Source organism: Triticum aestivum, chromosome 5B, assembly GCF_018294505.1.
Source record: "Triticum aestivum cultivar Chinese Spring chromosome 5B, IWGSC CS RefSeq v2.1, whole genome shotgun sequence".
Taxonomy (NCBI): domain Eukaryota; kingdom Viridiplantae; phylum Streptophyta; class Magnoliopsida; order Poales; family Poaceae; genus Triticum; species Triticum aestivum.
The window spans coordinates 692,489,002-692,505,276 of NC_057807.1; the positions used below are offsets into that span (position 1 = coordinate 692,489,002).

The window sequence follows — 16,275 nt, forward strand, 5'->3', positions numbered from 1 at the left end:
AGCGATGAGGTAGGGGGCGCGCCCAGGGGGGTAGGGTGCGCCCTCCACCCTCGTGGATGACTCGAAACTCTTTTGGCTCAACTCTTTTGCTTCGGGGGCTTCTTCTGGTCCATAAAAAATCATCGGGAATTTTCAGCTCGTTTGGACCCCGTTTGATATTCCTTTTCTGTAAAACTCAAAAAAAAAGGAAAAACAGAAACTAGCAGTCGGCTCTAGGTTAATAGGTTAGCCCAAATTCATATAAAATAGCATAAAACATCCAAAACAGATAATATAATAGCATGGAGTAATAAAAAATTATAGATCCATTGGAGACGTATCCGCGCGAGGCGGCCTCCTCGAGCGACGGCGCTGGACATCGCAGGGTTCAGCAGCTCGGTGGCGGACTCGCGGGGCGGCCAGCTGGTGGCGGCACGCCGGCGCCCTGGATCTCGCGCGTGGCGGGTCGGCTGTGGCGCTCCCGTCTCGGGAGGTGGCGCGCGGTCGGCCTCCTGCTGGATCCGGCCAGATTTGGCGGTGGGGGTTGGCCGGCGGCGTGTGGCGACGGTGGTGCGTGCCCGGCGGCTCCGGCGCTAGGAGCTCGCCGGAGGACGTGGGTTGAGCAGCGGTCGGGTGTGGCTGTTGCTCCGGCCATGGGCGCGACGCGTGGAGGTCCGGCGGTGGTGGACTCCCGGTGTCATGGCGGCTTCATGGTGGCTTGGCGGATGTGCCTGCGGTGGCGGCCAGCCTTCTCCGGCGTCGGCTTGTCTGCGATCGGCCGTTTCGGCCTTCACCCCATCTCCTCGACGCCTGATTGCTACTCCATTTGAAGGGTTGACCCTTTCACTCGTCTCGCGCCCGGTGCAGTAGGACCAAGCTCGTCTCGCGCACAGTGCCGCAGGACCGAGCTTGTCTCCCACACGGTGCGGCAGGACTGACCTCGTCCCCCCCCCCCATGGTGCCGCAGGACCGAACTCGTCTCGCGCTCCGGGCTGCAGGATGGGTCGATGGATGCCAGTGCTGGCCGACCTATTGGATCTCGACGCTGGGGGTGGACCAGGGGTGCAAAGGTGGGTCCTTTTCCACTCGTCTCTTTAGTTAGGGTAGCGTCGGGTCTTGGGTGCGGTGGTGTCAAGGTCTTGGATGCCGGGACGACGGCCGTGGTGGTGGTAGCACGGCGCTCTTGTGCAGAGCCCCTGTCTTGGCGCTGCCCGGTGGCCATGGCCGAGTGGGTGGCGTGGTAGCCGGGGTGTAGCGCTCGGTGGCGGTGAGTGTTGGCCGGGATGAAAACCTGCTCTATCTTCGGACGGACCGGCGACGGCGAAGCTTGCTCCCTCTTGAAGGCGTCGTCGCGGCTCTCACCGCCCGTCGTGTGGCTCCAGGGGAAATTTTGATCCTCGGATCGGGCGGTGGCGGCGCTCAGGTGTCGTATCCTTCCTGAAGGCGCTGCCTTGGAGTCCACGGTTCGTTGTATGCAGCTTCATCTCTTCGTGGTAGTGCGCTAGGGGTGGTGTTGTTGCGCTCAACGCTTTTGTATCCTGTCTTCGGTGTGTGTGGTGTAGGCGTGCGTCTGTTTCGGATGATATTGATGTTTGCTTTATATATAAAGCCGGGCGAAAGCCTTTTTTGGTATACATCCCACACGCTCTCGACCCTACCGAGGACACTGTCGTCTTTTGGTACCATCAGTTGGCTTGCCGGGCATGGGCAGCGCCAGCAGGAAATCAAACCCAGGTCGGATCTCCAATCATGCCTTGTAGCATAATACCAGGACAGAGCTTCTACTTCGGCTTCACCTTTTTCGCGAATGAGGCTGGGCGGCTCTGCATTAACCTGTCGCTCTCCCCCGTTCGAACCCTTCTCTTCGCATGATTGAGTTCGTCATTGACCGCTACTACGATCTGTTACTCCATGTGCCACAACTTCCCCGGGAAATAGACGTGACTCCCGAACAGGATTTGGAGTATGCTCCCGTAGCCCTAGCACCGAAACCCAGCTTTGGGCACGACAATCGACCATATACGACCCCGTGATTAAAGATGACACCCCAATCTCTGGATTGGGATGCTGCACAACGACTATAGAAACCCACCAGCCTGTCCAGGCATCCAATCTGGCCGCCATGATGTGCACCAATCGCCCACTCATTGACGTTCGTGAGCAGGAGGATTGCATCTGGTATGACTATTTCTGGGACAATGGAGATATCTCTATAAGACTCGTCTCACTCCCAGAAACAGAAATCAGCGGAGATAACTTTGCAAGGCTCATCTCAGTCCCAGAAACTGAAGACGACGACCCACAAGAGGCCCTCATGCTGGAGTAGGTCATCATGATGGCCCTGGGCACAACTCTAGAGTTAAAACGAGCAACAATTGGTCTTCCGCCTCTAGCTAGTGGGGTCTCCTTCACAGTCATGCTACCACCGGCCATCACCCCTTTGATCACCGCCCCTCCAATCATAGCTCCATAAGTACCTCTGGCTTCAAAAACCTTCGTTAGGAGCAATCTTAGCTTCACGCTCCAAGGACTGGACCTCTGGGCTTCTCATGACCCCTGGAGCCGGCCCATCGGGATTTGCTGCACTAATGATGACCCCAACAATCATTTGGTATGAATACCTATGGCTCCTAAGCACACCCCTAGCTGGGGATGATCCTACTGCCATGGAGGCCATTAGGCAAGACATAGTTTGTACTCATCTGCAGCCGCAAAAGTATAAGGACGAGGCCGCAGTAGAGCATGCCTATTGGACAGAGAAGATGACCAACAAGCACCACAGGCGAGCTCACCACCAGCCCTGCTTAACCACCAACGCCCTTGCAACTCCGAGAGCGAGATGGTCAACGACATCGACAACATCAACGAGCCTGATTTCATACAAACTCCGGCCTAAAATCTGGAGGCAGTCGTAACACTCACTGAGTGGCTCCAAGCTATCCTGGGCGTCCAAGGCGCAAACATCATCGCTTCTTTGCAAACCTTTCTCTGAATGCCATTGTGCTCCAGGAAATCGTGAGCAATTCAATACTCCATCTCGGCAACAACGATGGCACCACCCCCGACAGCACAATCGCCAGGGCTCCCAACCCAGAGTGATGGCACCACCAGACGATTAGCCTAGAAAATTGCGTCAACATATCTCGTCCATCACAGGCCGACAACCAGCACTTTTGCCCCGGCCTCCACCTATGCACGAGCATTTGGGGCACCAAGCCGACCACTGTGATCGCATCCGAGCTCGGAAGAAGGAACAGTTTGTATATAACTACGAGCCAGCAGCGACCTCGACACCCCTCACCGCGAGCAATGAGCCACCATGCTTCTCCTATGAAGTAATAACCCATCCCTTTCGAATGTTGGAATTAAACACGACAAGACGTGTCCGTGTCCGGCAGTGCATGCACGTACGTGTCCGTGTTGGTTTTCCTATCCTTCACCGAGTAGGATAAGATTAGTTGGCAGGTTAGCTAGCTAATATAAATACTCATGTACCCCTGTACTCTTTGTACCGATCAGAAGCAATAAAGAATCAGGAACGTCACGTTCCTGTGGCAATACCTTGGCGTTGTGTGCGTGGTGGCGTTTGGTTTCCGGCCGGCTGGCCGTAGTGTACACTCACGTGTTTCTGGTGTTGCTTGCCGTAGCTATCGATCAGGAGTTGATCGACTAGCAGAAGGCTATCTTTGTACTGCGGTTCGTCTCGACGTAAAGCACTTCGTCGAGTTCGTCAGTGAGCTTTGTCTGTTATCGTCGTTCGTCGTTGGCCATCGCCGTCGTCGGAAAGTACTCGGCGTCGGGTCTGGGCCAACAATTGGTATCAGAGCAAGGTTGATCTTCTAGTAACGGGAGATCATGTCGGACGACGAGAAGGACAAGACCAAGCAGCTGGTGGAGTACTCCGGTGCAGCTAAAGTAATTGCTGCTCCGGCGAGTTCGTCGTATCCACGGTTTGATCGCGAGAACTTCGGGGTCTGGAAGGCCCTCATGGAGTGTGGTCTCCGCGCCAACGAGCTATGGGACGCGGTGGATCCCGGAGGCGACGCGTTCAAGAAGGAGGGAACCGAGCACCGGAAGGATCGGCAGGCGGCGTCAGCGATTTACTCGGTGATGCCGATGGATGTCCTCCAGCACCTAATCGCCAAAGCAACGGCGAAGGAGGTGTGGGATACGCTCAAGCTCATGTTCGAGGGACACACCCGTGTCAAGCAAGCCAATCTTCAAACTCTCCTAAGGAACTACGAGACTTTGGTCATGGGCGATGATGAGTCCGTGGATGTGTTTGCTTCACGGGTGGCTACTCTCGTCAATCGGATTCGAGCGCTTGGAGAGAACCTCACGGAGGCCTCGGTTGTCCGGCGGTTCTTGCGCGCGGCCCCTCCCCGGTACCTGCAAATTGTCACGGCGATCGAACAGTGCGTCGATCTCGCGACTCTCTCCATCGACGATCTTGTCGGACGGTACAAGGCTCACGATGAGCGTATGCGGTACAGTCTTGGGGACGGGAAGAACGATGAGCTTGTGATGCTCACAAAGGCGCAGTGGATCGCCCTGGAAAAGCGAGGCAGATCCATAAGCAGTAGCAAGAAGAAGGGGAAGCAGCGTTCGACGAGAAAGAACTTCGCTGACTCGGACGACGACTCAGATGATGAGGCTGCACCTGCACCACCGAGGAGGAAGTTTGACATCAGAAAAGTGAGGTGTTATAACTGTGGCCTCCTTGGTCACTTCAAGGCTGACTGCGAGGAAGCACCGAAGCAGAAGGCGCTCATGGCCCAGCAAGGTGACGACAGTGACATGATGTTGATGTGCGAACTCGTGGACAAGGTGGATTCAGTTCTTCAAGCATCGGCTAAAGAAATTGTCGTGCTCCGTGAAGAAAAAGTTCACTGTCAAGATCATGGTTCGGAAACTCATGTCGACGCTACGGACATGGGGGGTGGTTCCGAAGATTACGTCGATGTTACGGGCATAAGTGCTAACTTCGCTGGAGCGGACGCAGCTATTGCCGCGTGTACTCGGCCATGGAGAAGCAGTCTTCGTGCGATGCATCCAGAGAAAATAAAGGCGTACGTGACGCCGGAAGTCCACGAAGAAACAACAGACACAAGTGCTACGACCGTTGTTGGTGTTGATGCAAAGCTGGACAAATATACAGTGAACACTGACGCATCGGAAGAGGCTGGTGCATCATCGACCTGTGCGGCTAGCTTGAGACACGCTGGAGAGTGTTCTGAAAATAGGACCAGCTCGATGGTATCCGGTGGTCAGTACGCAGTAACGACGGCATGCAGCCCATCACGCAGCAGGCGTGAAAGCCATGAAGCAAGTGGGCCTGGTGGTTCACGTGGTGGTGAGCTAGGCTCTTCACCAGGAGGTTTTCAACCAGGCATTAGCAGCATGCCATATGGGTTAAAGCGTGCTGCACGAGGCGTTGCACCTGAGGAGCAGGTCAGCAGTCCATGCGGACCAGATGGCTCGCACGGAGGCGTACTGGGAGGGACCCCGGCTGCGTTAGTATTGCTTGAACCGGTGTCAAGCATGCAACCGAAGCAAGCTCTTCGGACAATAGGCCCGGTAAAAGTGAAAAGGAGTGGACAGCGGTGTCTAGCAAGCGCCAAGGAACCGGCGGATTTTAAGGATGCGAACACAAAGGAGTGTTGGCGTCAGGTTATGGAAGAGGAGCTGAGGTCGATCCACGACAACAATATATTGCGTCAACATATCTCGTCCATCACAGGCCGACAACCAGCACTTTTGCCCCGGCCTCCACCTATGCACGAGCATTTGGGGCACCAAGCCGACCACTGTGATCGCATCCGAGCTCGGAAGAAGGAACAGTTTGTATATAACTACGAGCCAGCAGCGACCTCGACACCCCTCACCGCGAGCAATGAGCCACCATGCTTCTCCTATGAAGTAATAACCCATCCTTTTCGAATGTTGGAATTAAACACGACAAGACGTGTCCGTGTCCGGCAGTGCATGCACGTACGTGTCCGTGTTGGTTTTCCTATCCTTCACCGAGTAGGATAAGATTAGTTGGCAGGTTAGCTAGCTAATATAAATACTCATGTACCCCTGTACTCTTTGTACCGATCAGAAGCAATAAAGAATCAGGAACGTCACGTTCCTGTGGCAATACCTTGGCGTTGTGTGCGTGGTGGCGTTTGGTTTCCGGCCGGCTGGCCGTAGTGTACGCTCACGTGTTTCTGGTGTTGCTTGCCGTAGCTATCGATCAGGAGTTGATCGACTAGCAGAAGGCTATCTTTGTACTGCGGTCCGTCTCGACATAAAGCACTTCGCCGAGTTCGTCAGTGAGCTTTGTCTGTTATCGTCGTTCGTCGTCGGCCATCGCCGTCGTCGGTAAGTACTCGGCGTCGGGTCTGGGCCAACATCGAAAGCCCTTCATCGTATGCGGTGTTGATGAATACGCCAGAGATTCGAAGCCAAATCACTTGCTTAGCGATTATCTCACAGCAGTGGACGTGGCGGGTGGCGATATCGACAACACCCTTGATACCCACAGCCTTATGGGGTCGACACAAATGTTGTTGAAAGAGCTTCCAGTGCCCCAGAAGCACATATGACCTCCATAACTACATCCGGGCCAGCAAGAGCTAGTCCGTGATTTCATTGCTCGCTGGCTCAAAACTGTAACACATTGACGACGACCAGTTAGGGTTGAGGAAGAATGGGGAGGAGACGAACGCGTCGGATCAGGGACTCGTGAGGGATGGCCGATTCGGCCTCTTCTTCTTTTCCTTATTATTATTAGGAGAGGGGAAATTACATCCAACTACAAAAGAAAGTCAAATAAGCAGGAAACAAAGTTCAAACAGTGTTAGACAAGGAATTTCTCTAAACTATACATATGGAAACTATGGTTCAAAGGGTAGTGTTAGTCACACAACTAATAGTTTACTCTGGAAAAGAAGTGTGGTGTATATAATCACATCACAGCTAGCTTATTGTATTTATACCTTTATTAACAGCCTCTGACCACAAAATATGTTTGCTCATTGTGTACATTCTTGTCAACAGGGAGAAAGGAAGTGTTCATACTTCTGCCATCATCATGGATATAATGAACAACAATACTGGGATCACTAGTGGCATCAATGAGTTTATCCGTATTTTTCAGTGGGCAAGATCTGCAATTTCCTCCGAATGGGGAGGCACTCTTGAGGAAAGGTTTCAAAATGATCTTCTTCAGTTACAGAGTGGCTTGGAATTCCTGAGTGATACTCTTCCTGCAATGCATGACCTCATCGATCGAGCAGAGTGGAGAAGCCACAAGGATAGTGTGGCGATCCTCCTTCCAAAGCTCAAGGATGCAGTCTACGATGCTGAAGACCTTCTTGACGATCTCAGATGGTACAGCCATAAGGTGATAGTGGAAGGCAATGCAAACAAATTATCTATTACTGGCTTCTTTAGTAGCTTCAGCAAAGTGAATGATATCCATAAAAGGTTGGATAATATTTCCAAACACCTAGAGAAAAGGGGGTTGAGTGAACTGACACCACAGTTTGACAAAACAGTCAGGCTAGAGACTACCTCATTCTGCAATGAAACAAAATTATTTGGTCGTGATGTACTGCTACAGAAGATGATGAGATTGCTCAATGTGCCTACAAATAGTAGCGCTGGTTCAAAACGCAAGTGGAAACCTAGTGCAGATGGTGCATCAACAAGCAACCAAGTTAGTAATGAATCAAGATTACTTGATCTTCCAGTTTTACCATTAGTTGGAATTGGGGGTATTGGAAAGACCACTTTGGCCCAGCATATTTGTAGTCATCCAGTAGTGAAGGATCACTTCAAAACTATAATTTGGATTTGTGTTTCAGATGATTTTGATGTGAAGAGGTTAACTAAAGAGGCTATAGGATCCTGTCCAGGTAAAAAGGCAATAACTGACAACCTAAATTCTCTTCAGCATGTTCTTTCTGGCATACTGAGCAATGAAAGGTTCTTGATTGTCCTCGATGATATGTGGGATGATGCTCTGAAGGAACATGGCCTGCGCTGGAAGACCTTCTGTGCACCACTAAAAAATGTGCTGCAAGGAAGTATGATGTTGGTCACCACTAGATAACAAGAGGTAGCTCGGTTAGTGCACACTATGGAACCAATTATACTGGAAGAATTAAAGGGTGGCGTATTTTGGGATTTCTTCAAACTATGTGTGTTTGGGTCTGGTAGTTTTGATGATTATCCAGAGTTAGAGCCCATTGGTAAAGACATACTCCCCAAGTTGAAGGGCTCACCTTTAGCCGCCAAAACTCTTGGACGCATGTTACAGAGTGACCTTCATACATCACACTGGAAGAGAATACTAGACAGTGAATTGTGGGCGTTGGACCAAGAGGCAACTGATATTGTGCCAGCTCTTCGGTTGAGCTACATGTATTTACCGTTCCACCTGAAGAGATGCTTCTCATTCTGTGCTGTGTACCCCAAAGACAAAGAGTTTGAAAAGGACAGCTTAGCTGAAATTTGGGCGGCAGAAGGCTTTGTCAAACGCCAGGATGTTATTCCAGTTCAAGATACTGGATGTCAATACTTCAATGAACTTTTCAATCGGTCATTCTTTCAAAAGGTTCAAGGTAAATACGTAATCCATGACTTGTTGCATGATATGGCACAAAAAGTTTCAGAGGATGATTGTTTCATTGTGAAGAAGAAGGGTGACTTTATAAGAATTCCTCCAAATGTCCGCCATCTGTCTGTACTATCTAGCAATGACATCGACAATTCTGACTTGTCGATCCTCTGCCGGTACAAAAAGCTTCGTACCCTTCTTTGCGACAAGCCTTTAGGAAATAAAAAAACTCCAGCTGCTTTTTTGGAAGATTGGTGCACTGAACTTCTGCGTATGCGTGTCATTGTTTTTGCAACTTTGAATGAGTTACCAGCTAGCATTGGCAAATTGAAGCATCTTCAGTACCTTAAGATATCCAGAGCTTGTTCGGTGACAAGTCTTCCTGGAACGATCTGTATGCTCCATAATTTACAGGTTTTATGTGTCAAGAAATGCAAGCTTGAAATCTTGCCAAGTGACTTTGGTATGTTGGTCAACCTATGGAGATTGGAATCGCAGGAATTCAAATATGGCCCGAATATAGGAAGACCCATAGAAAATTATGGAGTAAATCTTCGGTATGATAACCAGTTTCAGCTCATAAAGAACATGAAGCAACTTCGTGGACATTTGGTGATAAGTAATATTCACTGGCTAACCATGAACATGAATCATTCAGCAGAAGCAGAACTACAGAATAAGGGATATCTTGACAAGCTGACGCTGGACTGGGGTTTCCCGGTGAGTCAATCCACGGATAATGAAAACGGGATAGAAATCCTTCGACATCTACAGCCTCCTGCTGGAGTCAAGTCTCTAGTCCTTCGAGGTTACCCAGGTGTTTCTCTTCCTAGCTGGTTTCAGCCACAATGCCTGCCAGGTTTAACATCTGCGTCATTTTCTTCGTGTCGTGGACTCGAGATACCTACAGTGCCAATCGACATCAACAGTAGCAGCATGGGTTTCTCGTCCCTGACAGAGCTAATAATTAATGGGTGCGACCGTTTATCAAGTCTCGAACAGCTTCTAGATCCGACTTATCTACCAGTCATCAAAAAAATTGCAATAATGCACTGCGAGGACATAATATCAGTACCCACCGAAAGATTTGGGGAATTTTGTTTCCTTGAAATATTCAGGATGAAGGAATGTACAAAAATAAACTCCCAAAGTTTGGTTGCGCCCTCCCTCGAGAAGCTCATTCTAGGCGACAAGGATATATGGTGGCGTAATAATGATTGCGGGGAACTCACTGACAATATCCAATGCTGCTCTCTCACCTATTTTTCCTTGTCAAGGCTCGGCCTGACATCCATCCAACTACAAATGTGGAATCTGCCGGCTCTACGGGAATTGCACATTTCGAATTGTACATATCTTGCATCTATTGGAAAACCTGGACATGTCTTCGCCAACCTTACTCTCCTAACCATCAGCGACTGCAATGAACTGTCAACCACTGATGGTCTCCTAGAAGAAGAATATCTACCTGCCATTGAGAGTATTACAATTAAAAATTGTCAGACGTTATCTCGCATGACCATGCATGGTAGAAGGTTCGGGCTTTTTTCTTCTCTGAAGGATTTGGAAGTTTCTCGGTGCCCTACAATCAACTGGGGGGGATTCGTGTTACCATCGTCCCTCCAAAGTCTCCACCTGGAACAATGCGGGAATATCTCTTCATTTTTTCCTAGCGGCCTAGAAAACCTTCAATCCCTTGTTTCACTCAATATATCGGTGTGCTCTCGTGTAAGATCCATTCCAGGCCACCTTTGGAGGAGTACCCTCTCATCACTCCAGAAATTACAGATTCTGAAGTGTCAAGACCTTGTCTCCATTGGCGAAGCAGATGACATTGCAGAATTACAAAATGTGTTCATTGATAAGTGTAAAAAATTGAAGGGAATAGACCAGCCTATGAAAACAGGCAGCTTCTTGATATCCAAGAAGCAAAAGCAGCCTGTGAAAACAAGGTACGTTTATTTACACACCAATTCTTTTGGCTGAGAGCACTCATGATTTGTTGCACTCTTCTTTTGTACAATTAAACTGTATAACATATGGGGCACATTTTGCTGATAACTATAAGTGGCACCTGAATAGCCTACACCTACAAGCTACAACAATTACTCCCTTCGTTCCAAAATAAGTGTCGTGGTTTTAGTTCACATTTGGAACGCAGGGGATAGTTCCAAATATTATAGAAGGACTAAAAGAACATGGAAATTATCTCAAGCTCTCCCTTGTGACTGTTGTCTTGACAAATTGCTAATAGCCGTTGGAGCGTGTAGTCTAGTTTGCTTTTTCTACTACTCAGTGCACTTTCTGATCACTGCTTTTTCTCATGTAGCTCAAATTCTGTCTGGTGCCCGTGAGTGATTGGTGCAGGGGATGGCGCTAGCTAGTGTGGCTAATACCTATCAGCCGCTGTAATCTTCTTTTGATTGTTGCTCTGTCCTGTACTGCTTTAATGTACAAACTTGATTGGCAGGGCGGATTGATCGATGCGCCAGGTTTTTTGTCCCATAGGTTATACTCAGAGCAGAGTATAACTAGTGGGTTTTCCTGGCGGATGTCAAACTCGTGAACCTTTCCCTGTTTCCGGGTATTGTTGCCGAGTATAACCGGTGCTACATGATTCTGTTGAAAATTTAGTCAGAATATGCATGTTATATTGTTACTTGTGTCGGAGGTGTTCTATATGTTCAATCTCTTGTCAAGTCTACCAGTTTTAGTTCTGAACAACTTGTTGCTGTCAGAATAACAGTTTCAGTTCTGAATAACTTGGTGACTACAAAATGAATCTCCTGAGTTAGATATAAATGGATAACCTAAGTTTTAAAGCACTATTTAGAGAGGAACTTGAGACGGAACTTGGCATGCAATTATGTATGCCCCACATTACCTCCATCACTGTTGGAGCATACTGGCAGGTTATTTTCTGAAAGAAGTTAAATTAAAATGGTGCAAGATAACTACTACTGGGATTAATTTGGCGCCAAGCAACATAAGGAAATAACAATGGGAAGAAGGGAACCGAAGGAAAGAAGGGGCACTGACATGTATTGCTGTCCAGCCACGTCTGAGCGAACTTAACACGTGTTTCCTGGAGGAGACAAAGATTTGAAAAAAAAACAGAGAATTAGGTAGTCAAATAAAACGATGAGTGAGAAAGCAGTCATGGATATGATCAAACCGCTAGGAATTTGGTTGGCAAATGAGCGATGCACAAAAATGAAAAGGCCCGAAGCCAATTGAAATGAGGGATGCGGTGGTTAGAAGGCAATTGTGTCCGCCGGTCGAAATGACCCTTCCAAATGTTTGGCAGCTGCAACGCTGCGGTGGTTGGAAGGCAATTGTTTCCGCCGGATGCATGTTCGCAGCTGCCAAAGCTGCAGTGCGAGTCAGAGCCTTGCGGTGAAGCATCCACCGATCCGCTTTGCTACCCACTGGGAGCCACGATAGCAGAGTGGGTGATAGCAGTGACACAAAGCAAAGCAGACCACAGAGGTGCGACAGCAGAGTGAGAGGGGGTGGGCGATCGACGTGCCACCGCCTGTTCCACACAAACGCAAACGTATCCGCACACCACAGCCTCCGAAACCTACGCTAGTACTATCTCCGTCCTGGTTTATTAATCCTCTTTGTAGTTTGTGTCAAACTTTGACCTTTAGTTTAACTATTAAAAAATAAGTTATATACCATGGAAATAGTATAATTGAAAACCACTTTTAAATATAATTCTAAGAATATAAGTTTTGTAACATACATCTTATAATTTATTAGTCAAATCTATGGTCACAAAATACAATGGGGACCAATTCTCTAACTCGACGAGCGAGGCAGACGATCGAGGATGAGGGTGGGCAACTAGCTGACCTAAAGCAGGTGGGAGTCGCGACCGAGGAGCAGCGGGCTCGCGGAGGATGAGGAGTGCCCTTGCATCGCCGCTCGCGTCGTCATCGCCGAAGGAGGAGGACAGAGCCCGCCCCGCGTCGCTGCCGCTCCAGGTTCTCGCTATGCGGCCGCGTATGCAAGAAATTACGGAGTCGATTACGTTTTTAGACGGCGGTATATACAAGCGTCTTTTTTTTCGAAACGGAGGCAAAATTTTTGCCTCATCGATTAATTAAGAAGAAGAGAATTGCCCAATTAATTATGGAAAATCGGGCGAAAACCATTACAAACATCGATTAATTAAGAAGAAGAGAATTGCCCAATTAATTATGGAAAATCGGGCGAAAACCATTACAAACGTACCACAGACGAACTACTAACATGACATGAAACCCCACAACGACACATACACCCCTCCAAACTAACAACAACCAACCTCGACATTGTTACCACGCCAAGTGACCCAAGAAGAACAGCTCGACACAAGACATCATGCTCCTCCCAAACAACAAAGGCAACCCAGTCCAAGAGGACGAGCCGAGATATTGGAGATCATCCATCAAGCAAGCACATTCGTCTTGCCTATGGCACCACTCTTGCCTTTACCGACCTTCTTTGATTTGCCCCTTATTGGCGTCCCAGTTAGGAGGCAAGCAATTGACCTACCCAAACCAGGTCTAGCAACCACCACGCTGGCAAGCAAGTCACAAAGCTCCTTTGCGAAGAGAGCATTAGAATTTGGAGCAGGTGCCGACACACTTGACTCGATGGTCATGCCACTCATAGGCACCACTTGCTTGATGGGCACAGGCGAGGGAAGGGTAGCAATATCTGAAACTCCATGCTCCACGACGCTGAGTGCTAGGCCGCCTGACACTTGACAAGGCTCCACGGGGGGTGGTGAGGGCATCAAGGCCACCTCTGAAGCCTGGAGAAATCCCAACTTGAGCTGCTCCGTCGGCAGAGGCGAAGCAGGTTTCCCACACAGTATCTGTAGCTCGGGCATGATCTGCAGCACCGGAGACACAATCTCGGCACATGCCTCACCCTCAAAGCCCGTCAACACAGAGGGCGTCGAACTGGACCGAGCACGAGGCGAGAAGCTACCTAAGAGCTCTGCATCTGCCTCATCCACGAAGCCAACAACAGACTCAACCATGGGAGCCGGTGCAACAGGGAACCTTTGCAGAGCAGCCTCCGCACGCTCTAAAAAGCTCCCAACACGCACTAACCAGCCCTGCAAAGAGTCAGCGACCTCACGAAGCGGCTTAATTGCCTCCTCCACATCCTTCCAGGTGGAACTCGAAGCAATCAACGAGGAAGGCAATGAATCCTGACAAATAGTCTTCATGTTGCATAGTGCCTCATGGATCCCTGATGTTGGTGGAGACGCAACAATTGAAGCCCAAGAATGGGTCGGCGGCCGAGCAGAACATGAAGCATGCGGCGACGGTGCCGGCTTGCAGCCATCCCGTGCACGGTGTCCCGAGCAGAAGCATTGCTTACACCGGATCGGACTCGTGCATCCGGCTGCCCGATGGCCTTTTGCGAAGCAACGAAAACATCTGTTTCTGAGCCACACAGGTGGCCGGGGAGGTTGCTGAGGCATGAAAGCCAAAGGTGGCGGAGGCTCCAAGCGCACACGGCCGGACTGCAGTGGCGGAGCTTTGTGGGGGCCAACCTGGGCCATGGCCCCCCCAGCTCACAAGAATACATGTATATATTCTTTTGTGTTAAGTCTATTTTTCTCTAAAAATCAGTTAAAAATAATCATGTTTGCCCCCCCCCTCCACCCCATGGCCCCTCCATGATTTCTACTCAAGCTCCGCCACTGCCGGACTGGACGAGCTTCCAGCCTGCAGCCTCCTCCACGCAAGTTGAATCTGGCCTGGCGAGCAAGTCAGCATCGGCAGCGGGGACATGGGTGCTGGAGCTCAACACGGCAGCAGGTGGGCGGTCGCCGTCTTGGCAGGGGAGCGCTGCCGGCGGCCCATGAGTTGTCTCCGGCACCTCAATAGCGACGTCCTTAGGGCCCAAGCTTGGCTGCGGCGGCGGGGAGACATGTCCTGCTGGGTCCGCCATGCAGGCGAACACAGGAGGTGCACGGGGCAGTTGGGTGCTTGGCGACGAGCAGAGGAGGCCGGAAGGTGCCGTCGTCCAGCCGGAAGTGCCATCGGCAACGAGGACGGGGATGGTTGGCGGCGGGGGTTGACTTGCCGGCACCGTGGGCGTGCAGGGGAGCTTGCGCGAGGCGACGCGTCCTTGAACGGACGGATCCGCCTTGCGGGCGGCGAGGGAGGCCACAGCGAGCGCAATGGCCGGAGCCGGAGATGGCGCGGCCTTCGCGAGCATTGGGCGTCACGGACACGGGAGCAGCCAGCGACGCAGCTTACGCGGGGGGCGGACCTTCGAGGGGTGGAAGAGAGAGGACGCCGTGCTGATTGCAGATCTGGTCCCGGCGGCAGCAGGGGAGGCTGGGGGAAGGAGATCGGGCAGCGCCGCCAGGGACGCTCACCCGACTGAGGAGTCCATGAGCGGAAAAAGTGTTCTTCTCCCATACGAGCGTCTAATTTCTCCCTTCCTACACGCAGCCCATTGAGGCCCAGTAGTCAACAGTAAAAGGGAAATCGATGGTGCTAAATTTCTGAAACTATTGTCACAGACCTTGCGCCTTCATGCTTCATTCCTAGCTGTGATTCTTCTTCTTTTTCTTATTATCGTTGCAGATGTTGTGAGTTATCATCAGTTTCTTCTCTACAATAAATAGTTTGGTCACCACCCGACTCGCTTGACTGGAGCCGTACTTAGAGACCACACAGGTAAATTTATCGCGGCAGCTAATGAAAGGTTGGACATCTGCTGTGACGCGCTCACAGCTGAAGCGATTGCGGCGAGGTTTGGCCTGAATCTAGTTGGATGCAGCAAAATTGAATTAAACTCTCACAGTCTATATGTTCATTGCTGCACTTCAGGAGGGGAGCTCTTCGTCTGTGGCGAGTGCTATTTTTGATGGCTGCTTCTTTATGTCTTTAGATTTCACCCACATCATATATGAGCATTGTATTAGAGAGAATAATAAGGTAGCCCATGAGTTATCTAGGATAGCTAAATTTACTCCACCTAGTATTTGGCTGGACGCTGCCAGAGGCTGTAATCCTGATGACTATTTCTGATGCCACGATTGTAGCCAGTTAATAAAGAGGTTTTGATTGTAAAAAAATATATAGTTTGGTCACCTTCCAATAGGAATTGTTGCATATAACAGCAAGCGAGGCCCTTACTGTATCCTTCAGATGTGAAGTTTATTGTGGAGCATGAAATAAGTAGTTGATAGCGCAATCATACACAATACAGTGAAGTGGATTAATAAGATGTTTAGATCATAAATATTTCCTTTTTCTCCTTTCAAAATCTTATCATGCCCTTGCATTGTCATGTAGCTCATGTAAGTCATATCTCCTTCGCCACCCTCCTTGATCCTTGTGCCAAATGTGTTGTTTGCTATTTCAGGATGAGCCGATGTATAGAAAATTGAATGAATCAAATTCATATCAAATTTTTTTCGCCGAAAGAAGTTGATATCAAGTTAGAAAGGAATCAAGTCACACGAGAGAAAGGACTGTCTTACTGCAGTAGATCTTCCCTCCATGGTAGGACAAATAGCCAGAGAGGAAGACACAAACAAAATTTCTTATATTTTACGCTTTGGGTTTATCATTTAAAAAACATTGAGCTTAGAGAAAATGCTAGGCAGTGGCTTATGTTTCTCTCATCTATAATTCACTCCACGTGAGGCACTGTTGTAATCTCCC

General features: G+C 49.7%; 1 pseudogene; it reads left to right on the forward strand.

The window, feature by feature from the left end:
- The window catches only part of LOC123114288 (putative disease resistance protein RGA3), a 25,249-nt pseudogene extending 14,034 nt beyond the window's left edge, over positions 1-11,215 (forward strand).
- Positions 11,216-16,275: the final 5,060 nt, after the last annotated feature.